General features: G+C 45.5%; 1 long non-coding RNA gene across 2 annotated transcripts in view; it reads right to left on the reverse strand.

The window, feature by feature from the left end:
• LOC119567096 overlaps positions 1-16209 on the reverse strand; it is a 101167-nt gene that overhangs the window by 58215 nt on the left and 26743 nt on the right. Inside the window, exons 1-2 of one of the 2 annotated variants that reach the window (XR_005226834.2) lie at positions 14896-15012; positions 14094-14114 (exon numbers count right to left, since the gene is read on the reverse strand). This is a non-coding gene — a long non-coding RNA (uncharacterized LOC119567096). Of the gene's footprint in view, positions 1-14093; positions 14115-14895; positions 15013-16209 lie in introns of those variants that run through there. The other variant, XR_006283849.1, reaches the window with a different exon arrangement.

The following is a 16209-nucleotide window of genomic DNA, read 5'->3' on the forward strand; positions in this document are numbered from 1 at the left end:
AAAAAAATGAAAACAAAGAACAGAGCTGTTGCAATTTAAAAGTTGGCTGCCCTGTTTAACCAGTAAACAACTCCGATGAATTTACACAAGTGATTTGATTATGTGCTTAAATACATATTTAAATTTTAGAGCTGTTCCAATCTGTTGAGTAAAGAAGGACTTTTACAAACATCTTCTAAAATACAGAGTTCATTAGGTACTCTGGAACGTAACTATATATTAAGAGGTAGTGTAAGGCACTGGCACGGGACTCAAAAGCCTTGGGTTCTATCCTCAGCTTTGCCTCTGACCTCCTGCATGACTTCCTTTCTCTGTGCTTTGGTTTCTCCTCCCACTCTCTGGCTTGTCTATTTAGACTGTAAGCTCTTTAGGGCAGGCACTGTGTATGAATATACACAGCACCTAGCTCAATGGGTGAAGCACATACATAGAGTAAGAGATGCTTCTGTAAACCCTTACACGTGAGAAGTCCTAATGCACCCAATGGGATTACATCTGTGAAGAAGGGTTGGAGGATGGGGCTTCTTAAAGGCTGGGAAAAGACACCAAATTTAAAAAAAAAATTACTGGCATGATCCTGCTCCCTGCAAAAAACTCACCTTGACTTACATGGGAGCAGGATTGGGCCCCCTGCTAGTGAGAGATTGGTTTATCAGAAACTAGAATCTATCAAGACAGGACTTGACTCAGTAAACTGAATGACAAAGGCCACACCTCAGTCCTGATCCTAGTAAAGCCCATGGGACTTAGCAGCAGATAAGCCCCAAGCCTCATTCTACTGGTGCAGTGGTACAAAATACCCACTCCTAGGCAGCTTTGGCGAGAAACTTTTGAAAACCTCTGTCCTTGTCAGCTGAAGAGGAGCAAGCACACTTACACAAACTGGTTCTGGATGCTGGTAAAATCCACAACACAGAAAACGCTAAAGAACAAAGCTGATTTTGTCCATGCTGTTTATATATCCCTGCTGGCTATTAAAACAAACAACAATGCCTGGAACAGCACTAAGTTGTATGCAAGTAAAGATCCCCAGGTCCCATTAACATCAATCCCCACACCCATGCAGAGCACAGGGGTCCGTGCTATCTGATCCTGCTATAGGATCAAGACCTAAAATTGCATTTCCTCCCCGATGTCAAAAGACCACAAGCAAGACTGAAGTAAGAGGGGACATTTTAGGTAAAGTCCGAGAAACCTCAGCTCTCAAAGCACTGCAAGCAAACAAGACAGCAAAACTACACAAGAAGCAGCAGGAACATTTTTCACAATTAGTTTAGTTGTGATACATTACCTGAAATGTACAAACAATGGGACTTAATTGGTACGTAGGAGCTGGGCTGGCTTTCTGCATAGCGGTGAATTTCACCCTAAGGAGAAATATAACTATGTATGTACAGAGGAAAAAATGTTATGGTTAAGACAGCAGAACAGGAATCAGGGAAAGTGTTCAGATTAGGGAATCCAAATCCCACTTCTCACTGGGAGTTTCACTTGTTGGGGGGAAATGGGTCTCAAACATTTTCCCATTAAATTTCTCATCCAAAAAAAAAAAAAAGAAAAGAAAAAAATATGATTGTGGTAATCCAGACAGTAGCTTAGAACAATCATGGTTCATTTTCAAGTCCCATAAGTCAAGCTAAATTACTGCCCAAAGAATTATAGAAATGTAGGGCTGGAAGGGACTTAGAGAGGTCCATTCCCTCTGCACTGAGGCAGGACCATCCCTGACAGGTGTTTGTCTAGTCCGTTCTTTAAAACCTCCATTGATGAGGATTCCACAACCTCTATTGGGAGCCCATTCCATTGCTTAACAATCCTTATAGTTAGAAAGTTTTCCCTAATATTTAACCTAAATCTCCTTTACTGTAGAGTAAGTTTGTTACTTCTTGTCCTACCAGCAGTGTACATTGAGGACAACTGATCACCGTCCTCTTTATAAGAGCCTTAGTATAGTTGAAGATTGTTATCAGGTTTCCCCCTCAGGCCTAAGACTAAACATGCCCCTTTTAAAAACCATTCCTCACAGATCAGGCTTTCTAAGCCTTATCTCATTTTTGTTGGTCTCTTCTGGACTCTCTCTAATTTGTCCACATCTTTCTTAGCATGTGACACCCAGAACTGGACCCAATACTCCAGCTGAGGCCTCATCAATGCAGAGTAGAGAGGGGCAATGACCTCCCATGGCTGCATGTTAAGGCTGAATAGAGCAACCATCACGAGAGCATTATCTTGGATGGACTGGCTGGCAGGTTGACTGTCAAAAACTAGGCAAGAGTGAATGAGGGAGGATTTGATAGCTGCTTTCAACTACCTGAAAGGGGGATCCAAAGAGGATGGATCTAGACTGTTCTCAGTGGTAGCAGATGACAGAATGAGGAGTAATGGTTTCAAGTTGCAGTGGGGGAGGTTTAGGTTGGATATTAGGAAAAACTTTTTCACTAGGAGGGTGGTGAAACACTGGAATGCGTTACCTAGGGAGGTGGTGGAATCTCCTTCCTTAGAAGTTTTTAAGGTCAGGCTTGACAAAGCCCTGGCTGGGATGATTTAGTTGGGGATTGGTCCTGCTTTGAGCAGGGGGTTGGACTAGATGACCTCCTGAGGTCCCTTCTAACCCCGATATTCTATGATTCTAAGAGGAAGACTTCACCGCTAACAAAATGGCATCAAGCAATGTGGTAAGTGCAGTCAGGCTCACACAAAGAGGATGGGGTTTGGATGAGGGAGTTTCCCTGAGGGAGGGGGAAGGAAAAAGACTGGGGAACACATTCTCAGGAAGGCAAAGTGAGAACCGGCTAGGTAGGATAAAGAATGCAAGTTAGGTCTGTTCTGTCCCTGTATCTCAAGAGGGCAGCCCAATCCAACATAGCTTGGAGTGAAGTGTAAGATTATAGGAGACTAATCATACATGTTGGCTGTTTTGAAATTATTTTCTCTAATGCTTTGTTCCATTCTCTAATAAAGTATTTGTTTTCTGAAAGCAGTTGATCTTTCTATAGCATGGATCACAAGGCACAGACAAGGTGTTGTACCTACAGCCCACTCAGAGCTGGTCTATACTTGGAGCTAGGGGTTTGATTCCCAGCTCGTGTAGACATACTTGCACACACTCTCAATGAGCGTAGCACGCTAAAAACAGCAGAGTAGCTGCAGCAGCACGGGTCACAGCTCAGGCTAGCCGCCCAAGTACATACTCAGGGGTCCGGACAGGTTTGTACAGGGAGTGGCCCTTCCCACCACTGCCCATGCTACCTCAGCTACACGACTATTTTTAGCCTTCATTGAGCTACCACAAGTATATCTCCTCCAAGTGTAGATGTACCCTAAGAATGGGAGAATGGTAAAATCTTCCCCCCTACCCCATACAGATAAGGACACAAGGCTAAACATCTGAGGGAGTGCACACTGAGAAACCAGAAAGGAGACAGGTGTAAGCAGTACCATAACCATGTCAGCTTGCATATGGTAAGGGGCCAGGGTGTAGGCAGTATGGCCTAGAAGCCACAGCTGGGCTGTTGTCCACAAGTCAAGGACAGCCACAAGGTAGCAGTCAGTGAGCAGGGAACAGAGTAATCACTAGAGCTGGGATCAGCAGGCAAGAGTCAGAGACCAGAGATCAGAGGTAGTTACTAGACTGGAATCAGGAGTCAGGCTGGGGTCAGGGACTGGTGATCAGAAAGCGAGGGGAGGTTTGCAGTCAGAGCAAGCCAACAGCTGGAATGTGTTGCCCAGCCAACTCCCTGGGCCACTCTCCAGGTTTAAATAGTGAGCACAGGCCAATCAGAATGCCACAGGGTGCCATTGCTCTGGTCCCTTTGGGTGGTACTTCCTATGGCATCTGATCTTCATAGTGTTCTTTGGAGATGGCTCTACAAAGCCTCCTAATGGCCATGTAGGGACATCAACTGTCCTAGGCTCTAGAGATCCCGGTTCTAGTCCCATGGTTTACATATATGCTTTACCTTTACCTAAAAGAGCTAAATCCTTAGCTGCTGTAAGTGTACATAGCTCAATTTGGCCCATTATCTCAAAGATAAATACAATTGCTATAAATCGAGGCCACATTTCAAAATATTATGATGCTGATTACTGGGTAGATACATCCAGTTACCTAGAAGATTTTATAAACTTTTTGAGACCTGTAAAATTTGCTAACCAGTGCTATGTAAACTAGATTGATCTTGTTTTAAAATGATCTGTAAGAGAAACAAAATTTCTGGAGGAAAATATATCTTGAATAAAATAATTACAGATTCATGAAAACTACTAACAAACAGATGCTGTACAATTATTATAATTTACAGATTTGATGGGTGACAGGGGTGGAAGCTCAGGCTTGTCATGATTAACTCCTTACTGCTGTAGAAACTATTTCAATCTGCTCAGTGAATATCCAGGCCTGATGTATTTCATCCAAAAAAAGCAAAGGTTAGAACTAGTGGTATTGATCCTTCCTTGTAAAAATTGTTAGGGAGGTGATCATTTGGCTATGAAGTTCTGGTATTTCTATGCATCCATTTAATATTCCTTTTTAACATAGCCTGCAGTCAGTGAATAGCATAATTTTAACTAGATTTAACTCACCATCCCCACCAGGATAAAGCCATGGTAGAGAATACCATCAAATCAGTGACATGTGTTGAAAGTTTATGTTAATGTGCTCACCTCCTTTGTAAAGCGCTTTGAGATCTATTGATGAAAACACTATTTAAGAGTTAAGTATTATTGATACCATTTTTCAATACCACATCTACTGAAACTTTATGAGCCAGGCCGCCCGCAGAATTTCACTGCCATTGGGCTAGCTAGGAGACGTACAGCACAACACATTCTTGTTCACTGTCACTAGACTGAGTTGGATCCAACAAAATACCCTTTCATTGAATTATTTCTGTCGCAAATACAAGCAGATTCATTGATGGGAACAAAATAAAGGAGGAAAGTCAATTAAATTAACCTACTCATGACTCCTACTTCTGTGATCAAGGACAGGCATGGTCAGACCAGGCCAGGGCTTGCTTTCCCTAATAGCGATTTAGACTTTTGCTAAGATGTTTTGCTAAGGAGTCCTACACTCAGAAGCTTCGCAAATTATGGGTTTTGCACCTGAATCCCTTTGAGGAACACTCGGGAAGCCTGATAACAGCTAAGGTAAAATGTATTCCCTTCACTCTTTCACAGAGCTCACATTCTTCCTTTCCTTTTCCTGTCTCTTCTCCTCCCCCACTGCATCCTGGTGATGTGCGGCAGTACAAAATTCTGTGGCAGGTAGGTAGCTAGATAGATAGGTGGGTGGGTGGGGAGCTGTGGGAAGCACTGTTTACCTAAGCCAGGGAGAGGAAGGGGAGCTTTTAGCAGAACTGGAGAAGCTGTGTATCTCCCACCCACACCACAGTCCTCCTTACTGTTGATCAATGAAAGCTACACAAGCTCAGAGCTTTGAAAAATCCAGCGTTTAATTCAGGTATCTTTCATACGCTGCAGGCCAAGTTCTCCCCTCAGGTATACAGAACCATGCCTGTGTCTCCAAAAGCCACCCTGGACCCTGTATACCCATCTTAATCCACATAAAACAACAAATGTGTTGTGAGCGAGCAAAACATTCCTCCAAACTCAGATGTCTTTGGAGACCTAAAATGCCCAGGGAGACTAAATCCACTTCATCCTGCACGAATAACTGTTATAATTTGTGACATTAGAGCCATTCCCCCAGGAAAAGAGCAATGTCGGCAACCCAAGGCTAAGACTTCACTGCTAACGAAGCAGACATTTTATCCAAACACAGTAATAATGACAAAGTGAACAGAAAATTAGCAGCAAAGAAATTGCTTTGTAGTTTTGGGAAGGTTCCACTGAAGTAATTGTTCTACGGTGTGACACTCCAATGCATTCGGAACAGTTTGTGAATTTTATTTTTATGTAAAGTTTCTAAGATGAAGTGTGAACACATAGTGGCAGATTAATTTATTAACGAGTATTTATAAGCAGTTGGATGGGACTGTAACTTTTTCATAAATAATAATGATATACTTATGTAAATATGGGACATAACTAATGTGCATTTAACAGGGCTGTTTTGCAGCTCAGGATCTGCTACTAACAGTTACCTGGCCACATTTTGCTCTGGAGTTTTACATCAGTGTTAAACTAAGACTTACTAAAGTATTAGACAAGTGCAAGTGACAGCAGAATATAAACCAAAGTGATCACAAAGGTGACTATTGCTTTGGTTCTATATCCAAGTTTTGCTTTATTTCTGCTGCAACCTTTCCATGCTTTACTCCCCGGCAATCTAGAGTTGGCTTGGTATCCCCACTTGCTCTGCTGTTTTGTTGAGCTGAACAGTTGTCATTAATCCCCACAAGCGCGCCATCGTGGCTCATCCTTCCCTTTGCTGGAGCCTTTAACTGAAAGCACAGTTATTTGTACCGCAGTAGCACCTGGAGGCTTTAATCGGGAATCAGGGTTCCACAGTGCTAGGTGCTGTACACGCATTAACATAAAGCTAATCCCTGCCCAAAACAATTCACAATCTATTGAATTTGCAGCATCACTTAGGGTGAGGAATGCTTGTGTAAATGCAGGTTTTCAAGCTCAGGCCATTATGCAAATAATAGAGAAGCAGAAGGGAAGACTACGCAGCCATTCTAAGGGTATGTCTACATTGCAGCCAGAGGTGTGAATGGCAGCTGGTGTAGACAAACATGCACTAGCTATACTCCAGCTAGCTCACTATACATAGTAGTGAGGATGCCAGGGTGTGGGCTAAAGGGATGTCAACATGAGCTGCCATTCACACCTCCAGCTGTTATGTAGATCTACCCTAAGCATGGTAGGAGCAAACATTTAGTTGTTCCAGACCACTGGCTCCCAAAGTGTGTGGACTACCAGTGGTCTGCAGAGCACTTGATTGTAGTCTGAAGGGGACTGGGTGGTCAAATGGTACTGGCTGCACTTCTTGGACCAGATCCAACTCATCCCTGACGTTAATCAAACTATACAAATTAACTGCACCTGAGGATCTGGTCCCTTGTTTCCAGCTGTTGAATTGTACCGAAAAAAGATACATTCAATATTTCCTTAATATTACTTAGAGAGATCTTATTCGACTAACAATGGGAGAGCAGGTGATCCATGAAATCACAAGCAAGTTGATCGCAAATGGCGCAGGAGATGCCATTTAAGATTTCTTCCCCCCGTTAAAATGTGGTCCACAGCATAAAAATGCTTGGGACCCCTTACTGCAGACACACCAACCAGCAACACATTCAAAGACATTTAAGAAATCCTACAAAATCAATACCTGTTGATTGCAAAGCCGTTTTGTTCACAGATAAGCAAACAGCAGACAAATCTCTTGTAAGTCATGTAACGGATAAATGAAAATTAGCTGACCAATTGCCACTCAGGTGATGGTTACACAATTGGGATGGGCTGAAATATTGGGGGAAAATTCCCTTTTGTTATGCGTGATTTAAATTTAACTAAAAGGAAATGTCCAAAACAATTTGCCCTCACATACCACAGGGATGAGCATCTAAAATTACTTAGACAAAGAGAAACAATGTGAACAGCGGATACCTGTGGCGTGGAACTGCAACATTCACTTAATGCAGCACACAAGACTCAGAGCCTGGTCCAAAACTTAATGAAGTCAAATAAAATAGACTCCCATTAACATTAGCCCTCATTATATAAGCATTTTTCATTGCTGACTGCATCCTTCTCAGACTCAATGAGAAATTGAGAAAGCTGAGCATCTCAGTACAGTACAAATTCCAAATATCTGGAAATACTCATGATGGTGAGGGGTCATTTTTGACAAATGAAATCACACAAACAAAATCCTCCTTGGAGTCAGATAAACCTTATCTCACAACAGAAACAGCTGCCAAGCTATGTGGGGAACAGAATGTCTGTCCCGTGGAAAATTTTGCATTTCAAATTGGAAATGAAAATTTTTCCCTTAGGATGGGAATTTTCAAAAACTTTCATTTTGGAAGCTCCAAAATAGAATTTTTTGAAAATGTCCTCGCCGGCCATGCCCCAGCTGCCTGCCTGGCTTGCAAGCTGGGTAGCATGGTGAACCAGGGAGCCAGGCAGCCCACCCACATGCCAGGTGGGTTGGTGGGATCCCAGGACGCCAAGCCTGTCTGCCTGGTTTCCACTGAAAGTTTTGACTAAGTCCACACATTCCCAGAGAATTTTGATTCCATCTGTAGCGAGGAGGCGTGGCCTCCCGCAGAGAGTGACAGGGAGGGACCACAGCATGCCCCCCGCAGTGGGCTGAACCAGGAGAGCCTCATCCGTTCCGCCGGAAGCGGAAGGGCAGGACAGGAGGGGAAGTACAAAAGGCGGGACCTGCAGCTCCGTTGTGGTGAAGCCACCACAGGTGACGGACGCATCCCGCCTGCTACTGGAGCTTGCAGAGGGCTTCCGGGGTTGCCTCCTGAGGACTGGCCAGAGCTCCTAGGACCACCAGCCGACCAAGACGCTGAGGAGCTGCTGGGGCTGCCGCCTGAGGACTGGCTGGATCTCCCCAAGATAACAGACGCAGGTACACCCAAGGGGGAAGAGTAAGCAGCAGCGCAGGGAAACCAGGCAACAGTCTGACTGGGACCTGGCCTGATACAAAGTCAGCGTGTTGCGGGCGGATCCGAGCTGATCCAGTGGTGGACCACTCCGCCACTGTTAGGGCCCTGGGCTGGGACACAGTGGAGATGGGTGGACCCATGTCCCACCCTGCCATGCCATCCCACCCCTGGAGTGACAGTCCTCCCCCTCCTTAGGCCAGGACACCTGTGCTCCTCAGGTCACCCTACTGGAGCCCCATAGACTGTTATTGGTGCTCAACCCTGCCTGAGCCCCTAGACTCTCTTGGTGCTCACCCTTACCTGAGCCTCTAGACTCTAGACAGTGTGGAGCAGGCTGTCCAGCACCATCTGTGATTTGAGGGGGGCATGTCATAAACATACATAAGGGTAGCATAAAATCCCTCCTTTACCTGTAAGGGGTTAAAAAGCTCAAATAACTTGGTTGGCTCCTGACTAAAAGGACCAATAAGGGAAGAAGCTCCTTTCAAATCTGTGGGGGGAGGTTTTGTTTGCGTGTTTTCTTTGTTGTTTTCTCTGAGACAAAGAGAGAGACCAAGCAAGTAATCCAGCTCCTGCTGAAATGATACATCTAAAAATTACAGAAATAGAAAGTAATAGCAAGGAAATGTGTTAGATTATCTTTTGTTTTAGCTTGTGAATTTTCCCTTTGCTAAGAGGGAGGTTTATTCCTGTTCTTTGTAACTTTAAAGTTTTGCCTAGAGGGGAATCCTCTGGATTTTAAATCTTTTTACCCTGTAAAATTACCTTCCATCCTGATTTTACAGAGGTGCTTCTTTTTCTTTATAATAAAGTTCTATTTTTAAGAATCTGATTTAGTGTCCTAAAAACCCAAGGGTCTGGTCTGGACTCACCTTGTTTACCTATTTGGCTGGTATATTATTCTCAAACCTCCCCAGGAAAGGGGGTGAAGGGATTTGGGGGGATATTTTGGGGAAACAGAAATTCCAAGTGGTCCTTTTCCTGAATCTTTGTCTGACTCACTTGGTGGTGGCAGCGATACCATCCAAGGACAAGGAAGAATTTGTACCTTGGGGAAGTTTTTAACCTAAGCTGGTAGAAATAAGCTTAGGGGGTCTTTCATGCAGGTCCCCACATTTGTACCCCGGAGTTCAGAGTGGGGAGGGAACCCTGACAGAGCCCCTAAACTCTCTTGGTGCTCACCCTTACCTGAGCCTCTAGACTTTATGATGCTCACCCCTACTGGGACTCATAGATTGCTTAGCCACTCTGCTCTGATTGCAGGCCAGAGACTACCCATTGCTTTGCTGCCCCACCCTGACTGGGCCTGGAGCTCATAGACTGCCATACTGTTCTGCCTAGCCGAAGGACCGGAGCACTACGTGAAGCTAATTCCCCTCTTTGAGCTCACCTTTACAGGTACGTGACAGCGAGGCTGTGTGGCCTCCCTCAGAGACTGACAGGGACGGCCAGCCACGCAGCCTACACCATCAAATCAGCTTTGTCCGATGGACAACTGTTCCATCAGAAGACTTTTGAACCGCTATTCACATTCTTGACCAGAACTGCTCAGCTCAAACATCAAATATTATTTAGACTTTCCAGTAATGAAAGGGGAGGTTGCTCACTCAAACAAGAATTCACAGCAGATTTGGTCATGTCACAACTAGACTGCAAAAATATTTTCTGTTCACACAATTGCAGAAAAGAAGCGTAATGCTGGGAACATACCAAGTAGAAGAGCTCAGTCCTGACGGGTGCTATTACTCTTACTATAAAATTATCCACAATATAAAAGCTGTCAAGCCTTGAATGGAAAGTATATATGGAATAGCACAGGATCACATCCCTGAAAATGCTGACAAAGCAGATCATGTAGGCACAAAAGTTTGTTCATACTTTCTTAGCTCCATCAAAAGGCAGCTTATGGAAATGCCTGGGTCAGATGGAAGTGCTCAGACAGTACCTGATTTTGCCCGGAAGAGAAACCTATCAATCAGTTCCTAATGTGCCCATTTCTGGGGCATGTAGACACCAGCTTGCTGGAATCTGACATTTTGTTAAAGGCTAACAGGAGAGGATGGGCTACACATTGCACCAGATAGAACTCAGAAAGGTGCTGCTATTGAGTGAATACAGTAGCACAATATAATAATACCCTTCAAAACTATCTTTGGGTCTGAACAGTCATTCTCCTGCTCCCAGGAAGGGAAATAAAGAAACTTTTAAAACATACCGGGGAGTTGTGATTTGGCTCTGACCTCAGCAATGGGTGCCAACAGCAACTGCAGGAAGAAACATCATGAATGCTAGTTTTCATTAGCCACCTCCACAATACCACACAATTGTTCTCCATGAGGACGCAGTAATTGTCTATGTGGCCCCCATCTTTAGAATTCACTGCTAACCTTGGTCAGTAGCAGACTGAATTTGCTGATCTTCAGAGCATGCTGCAAAGCTCACCTGTCTATTCACTCTGGCCCTGGGGAGAGCCAAGATGTTTGGGGAAGGTAGCATCTTTGGGAAGGTCTTTTTGGTTGACTGTCCTTTTTGAACAGAATCTGCTATTTCTGGGGTTAATTGTGCTTCTAGCAGCTGTTTAGAGACTGAGAGCCCAGGATAGATGTTCTTGGTGCATAAAGACCAAAATAAATAAAAGATGCATCAAATAAACTTGGAAAATAACAGTGTAAAAATGTAATACAGGTTTAAAAACAGAATTAGGTATTAAGAGGAGTGATACCCAGGTTAGAGTCCAGTCTGGAAACTAAACAAAACCCTCAAAAGAACCAAGGTTGGACCATAACTCACCTTCATTAGCAAGAACCTCCTGCACTTAAAGCCAGTGATTCATAACCATATTTTTATAGTGGAACAGACAGACATTCATTAGTTACCTCCCCAAACGCCTCAGGTGTCCTGCCAAACAAAAGCAGAATCTATTGCTATTTGCCATAACATAATAATTAAGGGCCCACTCCAATACCCGCTGAAGTTTATGGGAATCTTGGGTCAGGTTTTAAATAAATAGTCCTGAGGAACCAGCCATCAAAAGGTCATTTTTCTTCATCAGGTTCAAATAATACTTCCAAGGCCAGACAACACTAGGTGTACTCAACTCTCAGTGACACCAAAGTGTGCTCAGTACCTCACAAAACTGAGCCCCAGGTGTCTGTAGTAGACTTCCCCCATTGATGATGAGCATAGTCTAGATGAATGCTCCTGACCCTTCACACCTTAAATGAGTAGTTCTAGTGATTTCAGTGTGACTTCTCATACAAGAAAGAGCTGCAGGATTGGGTCAATATTGATAAAGCATTCAGGCCCTGATTCACAAAAGCATATTTACTTGCTTAAAGTTACACACTTGCTTACGTATCTTGCTGAACTAAGGCCTTAGAGATCCTTGGATGAGGATCATACATCAATACATGTGCTAATAAAATCATTAATTTTATTACTACTATTCAGATTCATCTGACTGTGCATGTACTAATGAACCCACAGGTAGAAGCAGTGAGTCCATTTACCCATAAAATCCAGAGATTACTGGAGCTGTTGGATGATTAGCTCATTCACTGGATATTTATAAAGAAAGTATAATAGTTTAGAACAATGTAAGAAATCTTTTCTAAAGTAAAATGATGGCACAGGCTCCAATTTCCAAGCAAATCATTCAGAAAACTCAGCAACCATCTTCACTAAGACTGAGCCTGCAAGCTCTTACACATGAGCACTTCCAATGAACTCACCTCAGAATTACAGTGTGAGCCAGGGTTGCAGAATTGGGTGCATGGAATGTGACTACTCCCATGAGTCAAGTTCCGTGCACAAGTGTTTGCAGAATTGGGGCCTAGCACTAAAACATTTGACAGTTTATCAGTTAATGTCAATAGTTTCAGACTTTCACGGCAAACTAGCGTGAAACAGAGGAGCACAAACACGTTTGGCCGGCTTTGGCCTGGGATATTGCAAAACTGCTTTGTTAGTTTTAAAAGCAAAACAATATTCTGGCCTCTGTCCATGTTTGCACAACGCACTCGTTGGCTGTGGAGCAGCCATGGTGTCAGATTGTGGCTCAGTTGCGATGAATTCGGTTTCCCCCACTCCGTCTGGCAGAGGAAGGGGAAGGGTGGGATTCTGTCTCAGCTTCATGCCAATAGCAAATCACACTGGTACAGCTGTGCTGGCCAGCACATCGAGGAGAAGAGTGGACAGGACAACGGTTCGACCAATTCCAAATCCCCACCCACCCATTTTCCCAGAAGGGCGAGACACTGCCCCACCAAAGTTGCTCTCCCTTGCACGGATATACAGGTAGGAAGCCACAGGCTCTGTTATCCATAGTCCCCTGTGCAGGTGCTCACCACGAGCCACAATCTGGCTCTGTGTCAACACTCAAACTACTTCGTTCATGTACAAAACTGCTTTATAATGGGGCGCCTGATTCTGCAGGACTTGTGCAACCAAAACCCCCTCTCTGTTTAGAGCTGGGCATCCTTGAATGAAAGTCGCTATTCAAGCACTGTTGTTGTTATCACAAGTGATAAACCTCTTGTTGAAATGTCCCCTCCGGGTCATTTTCATTGTAGGTGGAGCTAGGAATGCCATCGATAGTTCAAGCTGCCTGACCCTTCTGATTATAAGGCCCAGTTGCTTATAGCTTTTCCAAACATGAACCATTTGGGCTGAAATTTTCCATGCTAGTCATCTGCTTCAGGCTGGACTTTAAAAAAACAACAATTTTCAGCTCAAATGGTTCTGAAGGAGGAAATTAAGGGAAACAAAAGTTGTTCTGCCCATGTTAAAACAATTCTTACATGCATTTTGCTGAGATGCTCTAGAACCCCTATACTTTGGGGCAGGGACATGAAATTTGGCAGGTGGGTTGTTGTGGCGTCAGGGATGTGCCTTTTGCTTTCCCTGTGAAATTCACCTAAATTTGGCCAAGATAATAGACACTGAAAAACCTGCACATTCTCAGTAGAGACACATTAGATTTGGGCCTCTAAATTCTCTAAAGATTCTGTCCGCATGGAGTGTGCGCCAAGCTCTCTCAGCTCCGACATATCAAATGGGACTCCCACGTGCCATCCCCACAGAGTAACTGAGTTTGCTCCATCTTGGGGCTGGGCACAAGAACTGAGAGCAGGGAGACCTTCTCTCTTCCGTGACTGCCCCCCAGGCAGCATGGAAGAAAGGGAGGAAGCAAACTGACTTGAATGCAGAGGAGTAAGAAATGGAGGGAAGTAGGACAGGAGGACAAGAGGAGTGGGAGAAGAGGAGATTGCAAAAACCAGCTGGGGAAGGCTGTAGATGCAGAGGGGGAGGGAAGCAGGACTCAGACTCAGGATGTGGGGGGGAACGTTGGATAGAAGCAGAGGGGGGGAGCGCACTCTAGAAACCCCCATGAGGAAATTAGTAATTTTGCATTCTGTGCAGGGCTTGGATGGTGTGCAATGACTAAATCCTGGGACCACACATTGAATGAGAATAATAGAGAAATACTGAAAAACTACTCACTCATTGAATGAAGCAGGAGACCTGTGGAACAAAAGTAGAATGTGATCATATAATTAAAGACTGTATCATAATACATATGCATTAGCATAAGGGGGGCAAATTAATTCTGGCATTTCTTCACTTTGGAGTGCTTGACTTTGCAAATTGTTTGCGTTAACCATTTGATATAATATATGGTAACCTGAATGGTATTATTCCTAACCACAGAAGCACTATAGCAAGAATCCTAGATAAGATATTTAGATGATGTCCCTCAATATAACAGAAGCATCATCAAACCCCCTCCATTATGCTTCCGTTCCTGCACAATCAATACAAATTACATCCATTCTGTCACACTTTAGTGATGAGGAGAATTATGATGATGATAATGGGGTAATAGAATTTTTTATCCCATGCACATCAATAATTTGAGCTAATTCATATGTTTTAGATGCATTACCGTAGATGCTCTCTAGAAACTAAAGATTCAAATCAGTATCCAAAATAGATGTGCAGAGATTCTAGTCCTCAACCCTAAAAGTTAATTAAAATATCTAATGCTTCTAAATTAGTATCTCATAAAAAAAATTTCAAGAGCAATCTTTGATGAATGCTTGAAAAACTGATATTGTGCGTCAGTGACAAAACAGCCCCCATACATTTTGACTATAAATATCCCACAAAATGCAATATTAAAATCTGTATTTTATACACACACACACACACACACTAGAATTGCAGGACAATCCCATCACCTTTCTCCCTCCATTTCCTCTCACTAACTTTTGGTTACTCTGGAAGTGACAGCTTAGAAATTTACCAGTTTTCTGTTCTTTGAAAACGGAGGGCCAAGAGCTTTTCGTTATTAAGGCCTCGATTTTGGTGGTAAGTGTTAAGCCAGGGGTGGGCAAACTGCGGCCTGCGGGCCAGATTCCAGCCCCTCAGGGCTTTGCCACCCCCGTGGCGCCGCAGGCCCTGCGCTGCTCCAGGAAGCGGCCAGCACCACGTCCCTGCGGCCCCTGGGGGAGGGGGGCAGAGAGCTCTGCGCACTGCTCTTGCCTGTCGATACCTCCCCCGAAGCTCCCATTGGTCAGGAACAGGGAACCAATGGGAGCTTTGGGGGAGGTATCCACAGGCTAGGGCAATGAACTCTCTGCCCCCACCCCAGGGCCACTGCCACCCCGAACCCCTGCCGCACCCCAACTCCCTGCCCTGAGCCCCCTGCCGCACCCCGCATCCCAACTCCCTGCCCTGAGCCCCCTGCCACACCCCACACTCCTCCTGCACCCCAGCTCCCTGCCCTGAGCCCCCTGCCACACCTTGCACTCCTCCTGCATCCCAACTCCCTGCCCTGAGCCCCCTGCCACACCCCACACTCCTCCTGCACCCCAGCTCCCTGCCCTGAGCCCCCTGCCACACCTTGCACTCCTCCTGCATCCCAACTCCCTGCCCTGAGCCCCCTGCCACACCCCACACTCCTCCTGCACCCCAGCTCCCTGCCCTGAGCCCCCTGCCACACCTTGCACTCCTCCTGCACCCCAATTCCCTGCCCTGAGCCCCCTCTACACCGTGTACTGCTTCGCGGCCCCTGGGGGAGGGGGGCAGAGAGCTCTGCGCACTGCTCTTGCCTGTCGATACCTCCCCCGAAGCTCCCATTGGCCAGGAACAGGGAACCAATGGGAGCTTTGGGGAAGGTATCCACAGGCTAGGGCAATGAACTCTCTGCCCCCCCCCCCCCCCCGGGCCACTGCCACTCCGAACCCCTGCTGCACCCCAACTCCCTGCCCTGAGCCCCCTGCCGCACCCCGCATCCCAACTCCCTGCCCTGAGCCCCCTGCCACACCTTTCTTGCACCCCAACTCCCTGCCCTGAGCCCCCTGCCACACCCCACACTCCTCCTGCACCCCAGCTCCCTGCCCTGAGCCCCCTGCCACACCTTGCACTCCTCCTGCACCCCAATTCCCTGCCCTGAGCCCCCTCTACACCGCGTACTGCTTCTCTGCCCCACCTCTTGCCCTGAGCCCCTTCCTGCACATCGCACCCCCTCCCACACCCTGCACTCCCCCCCGCACCACAACCCTCTGCCCCAGCCCTGCATGCAATTTCCACACTCAGATGTGGCCCTTGGGCCAGA

Source organism: Chelonia mydas, chromosome 9 (genome assembly GCF_015237465.2).
Source record: "Chelonia mydas isolate rCheMyd1 chromosome 9, rCheMyd1.pri.v2, whole genome shotgun sequence".
NCBI classification, from domain to species: Eukaryota; Metazoa; Chordata; order Testudines; family Cheloniidae; genus Chelonia; species Chelonia mydas.